At 44.7% G+C, this 4,381-nt stretch overlaps 1 non-coding gene across 1 annotated transcript; it reads left to right on the top strand.

The window, feature by feature from the left end:
• The first annotated feature begins 2,783 nt into the window (after positions 1-2,783).
• On the top strand, positions 2,784-2,856 carry TRNAK-UUU. Its single transcript has one exon. It is a non-coding gene; the product is annotated as a tRNA-Lys (tRNA).
• Positions 2,857-4,381: the final 1,525 nt, after the last annotated feature.

The raw sequence follows: 4,381 nt of genomic DNA, 5'->3' as shown, positions 1-4,381 counted from the left end.
GGGATGAGGGGGTGGGACTGGGATATAAAATCCAGGGATTGGCCAGACATTGGGATGTGAAGTTGAGGAGGCCCATTGCGGGACTAGATTGAAGGATGTGAAGTTGAGGAGGCAGGACAGACTGTGATGAGGGGAGGAGACTGGGATGGGGACTCTGGGGCAGGGGAAATTGGGATAATGAGCTGGGGTAAAGGGACTGAGATGAGGATGAAGAGCTGGGAGGGTAGGGGGGACTTGGATGTAGAGCTGGGGACATGTGGGGACTGGCACTGGAATATGGAGCTGAGGGGATGGTGGGGCTGAGACTGGTTTAAGCCAATGGGTTGGAGGGAGATTGGGACTAGAGAACAAGGATAGGATGGAGGGGCCAGGGACAGAAAGGAGACACGGGACTGAAGAGTCTAACCATTAAAACAAAAACTCTCCTCAGAATATTAAATAGAAACTGAGGTTTCTGAGTCTCACCGTTCTTCCACTGTCAGGAAATACCTGTGAAATTCACTGGTAAAATGTGTGCCTCCTCTCCCTCTACTGGCTGGCTCACCCAGAGGATGACAACCTACTAGTGCTATCAGCTACTCTGTTAGATTAAGTAGCAGACATCTGTGCTGTGGATCTAAATATCTGAACCCTGCTGATGACCCAAGTGGGAGTCAATATGGTTCCATATGATGGAACTTAGATTTTTAAAAAAGCAAACTGAAAAAAATAAGATATTGCATGCAAAAAAAAGTACATTAAAAGAACAGTAAGGTTGCAAAGTCAAACGCTTGGAAGTTAGGAAATGGCTATATGAAGGGTGATTGCACAATTTTAATGCATACACACAGGATGAGGCAAATTATGATATGGTCTTACAGGATTGCGTGCTATTTTTTCCGCAGGACCCCTGTCCCAGTCAATGCACAGGATGGCACTACTCTGGGAATGAATCAGGGTTGTGCAGTGAATAAGGGTTTTGTCTGTAGGCCCTGTCTCATTCGCAGCAGAAGTTGGAAGGTGTGTAGAGAGTGAGGCATGGGACTGAAGGGAAAGGTTAAGGAATTTGAATAACACTATGGAGAGCTGGATTATATCCCAGCCTCTCTCACAAAGTTCCGACGTGATGCTGGACAAGTCGCTAAAACCAAACTTTTCACAGGTGATCCCAGTGTTCCTCATTTTCCAGGTTCCCAGCTTGAGATTCTGGGGTCTGATTTTCAGAAGTACTGATCTGCACAGTCATGGCCCTGGCTTCTTGACAGCTAAGGCAGAATGTTTTCTGTGCCCCCTGCTAATCAGTGAAGCAAAGAGGCTGAGCAGCATCGTGGTATGGTGCCCCATGGAAGTTGGCACCCAGGGCAAATGCTTTGCTTTCCCACCCCTAGAATGGGCCCTGCAGCTGTAACTAATGCCAATAGGCTCTGTGCTTTGAACATATAAAGCACTATATAATGCAAAGTACTATGAAAAATCAGGTCCTTGTATCAGATCGGGCATCCAAAATTAGTTGGATACTTTTGTTCCTAATCTCTCTGGTCCTGATCTGGCCCACTGATTTCAATGCCAGTTAGGTGCCTACATACATTTTGAGGATCTGAGTTTCTGAGCCTCCCTTCCCATCTGTACAGTGGGATTGAGAATACCTAACCTCACAGGGGTATTTTGAAGATAAATTCACTAATGTTTGTGAAGTACTCTGATAGTATAGTGATGACTGCCACCAAAAAGCCCAAGAGGAAACTAATAATTCTGTTTTCAGAGCATGGTTTGAATAGTGTGTGGTAAATGAAACCTTGGGTCACATATTGAACAATGAGGATAAAACAAAATATTGAGTAGCTGCTCATTAACTGAGCACTATCGCATGGTGACTGGCCCTGTTAGAGAGCTTATTCCTTCACTCTCCCACTTCCCTGGTCCTTTTTGCATGAACAGAGAACAACAATATCCAAAGTCCGAAGGTGCAACATATACCTAAATTCTTAAAGTATAGGCCTTTACAGGCAGGCCTGAATATCTAGATCCTAACAGGCCCTTTAAGGGGAGATGGGTCCTACCCAAACATAACATATTTAGCTCTTCTCCTCAGGGGGAGAAAAACTGTCTGTATGGGATGAGCAAGTCATGTGACTAAATGAGACCTTCTGGAGTGGAGATAAGACAGAAGTCGGGTAGGAAGCCTTGGGAGTTGTTCGTTGGTAGAGTGTGGGAGGGGCCAAAGGGAGACTTGCAGGAGCTTGAGATGTAGTTGAAAGAGAAATCAGACTCCCAGGAAGGAAGGCTGTGCCCAATTTGAGACTGGCGTGGATAACTTTGTTTGTTTGTTTTAGACTTGAACACCCTTGTAAGGTGTGACTTTTTTCTTTACTGGCTTAGCTGGAGGGGTTAGTCACTGCTGCAACAAAACCAGATGGGAAGGTGGGAGCTCTAACCTGAGTGAGGGGAAACTGAGGCAGCAGCAAACCAGGAGTCACACCAGGCAGGATGTGCTGCTACAAAAGTAATTCATCCTGTGCACTGAATGAGGTAGGGTCCTGTGGAAAAAATAGAGTGTGATCACACAATTAAAGACTGTATCATAATGTGTGTGCACAAGGAAGCCCCAGCAAACCAGTCTGGCACTTCCTGACTTTTGAATGCTTGACTTTGCTACCTTAATGTTCTCTTAATGCAGTTTTTATGTAACGTAGATAAAGATTGCCAGGCATTTGGTCTCTGACAGTATGACTCTTATCACTTTATAGTGAAGCTTATGATATTTGTTAAACCCTTGCTCCTGGAATAATTTGATATTTAGGTGAGCCTGGCTAGCTTGGTTGGTAGAGCATCAGACTTTTAATCTGAGGGTCCAGGGTTCAAATCCCTGGTGAGGTGAAGAAAAGGATTGTTTTCCCCAAAAAATTTAAGTGGCATCTCTTCAGTACTCTCCTTGATATTAATTTTTTGGGGAGACGGGATAGCTCAAGGGTTTGAGCTATTGGCCTGCTAAACTCAGGGTTGTAAATTCAATCCATTTAGGGATCCGGGGAAAAAAATTGGGGATTGGTCCTGCTTTGAGCAGGGGGTTGGACTAGATGACCTCCTGAGGTCCCTTCCAACCCTGGTATTCTATGTTCCTATGTCAGAAGCTCAGCTTTCAGTTTCTAGTCTTCATGAGTGTGGGACAAAGTTTAGAAATGTGAAATCTAAAGACTCAGAAACCAGAAGTTAAATAAAAAGAAACACAATTTTATTTAAATTGCATGCACAAGCACCAACTTTCCAAAGTGCCAGGAGGTGCCTGCCCCCCACTCCACTCCTTCCCCAAGGCCCCGCTTCTTCCCACCCCGCCCCCTCTTCCTGCACAGTTCCGCCCCCTCCCCCGAGCCCGCCACATCCTCGCTTCTGCCCCTCCCAGCCTCCTGTATGCCTCAAAACAGCTGTTCGCGGTGGATGGGAGGTACTAGGGGGGATGGGGGAAGTTGATAGGAGGACTGCTGGTGGGTGCTCAGCACCCATCATTTTTTCACCATAGGTGCTCCAGCCCTGGCGCACCCACGAGCTGTTGCCCATGATTACATGATTTTTAAGCCTTGTGATTTTTTTTTTTCCTGCTTCATATAGGTAATACTGTGTTTGGAAATCCATTGTTACGGGTTGTAAATCCACTCCAACCTGCTTTAACACCTAACCTATGACAGTTACTCTGTTAAAGATATTGACATAATTTCTATCAGAGGAATTGTCCAGAACGAGGCTTTCTAACTTCCTATAAAATCTCCTTTCTTCTAAAGTTTCTCATATTTGATAACTCACTTAGTGTGAATCTTGGTTTTGAGAAACAGGCCATTAGCCAGATGAGCTCTTTGAGGTGTATAAAATGTGGATATGTCACTGACCTCCTCTGTAAAGTGCTTTGAGATCTTGCACTCTTCGTCAGTACATGAATGGGTGGAAGGATAGCTCAGTGGTTTGAGCATTGGCCTGCTAAGCCCAGGGTTGTGAGTTCAGTTCTTGAGGGGGCCATTTTTGTCTACACACACTTTTTAAAATGTCTGGTCTAAACACTTCGCATTTGTTTTAAATTAGTCCTGAAGTGAATAGGACTATTTTTAAAAAAGCTGAGTTGAACACTTTAATTGATTAGAGGACGAATATTGCATTGAAAATGCATGAAGGTTTTCTTAGGATAATATTTCTAACAGCAGGTAAAAGGGCATAGGTGCTAGAGGAATTCCTGATGCACTGTAAGTGGTTATGAACTTCATTGTCCAGAAATGGTTAAAGGAAAAGCCAGGTTGTAAAGAATCACTCAAACCACACTAAGAGCCATCAGATGCAAACAATGCTCCCATAGTGCATTGGCTAGCAAGCTTCCCTAGAGCTTAAGCTCTCGTTCTGATGGATCAGAAAGAACCCC

This window comes from Dermochelys coriacea, chromosome 9 (assembly GCF_009764565.3).
Source record: "Dermochelys coriacea isolate rDerCor1 chromosome 9, rDerCor1.pri.v4, whole genome shotgun sequence".
Taxonomy (NCBI): Eukaryota; Metazoa; Chordata; order Testudines; family Dermochelyidae; genus Dermochelys; species Dermochelys coriacea.
The sequence above is the reverse complement of the archived record's forward strand: the minus strand, read 5'-3'. Positions and strand labels throughout refer to the sequence as shown.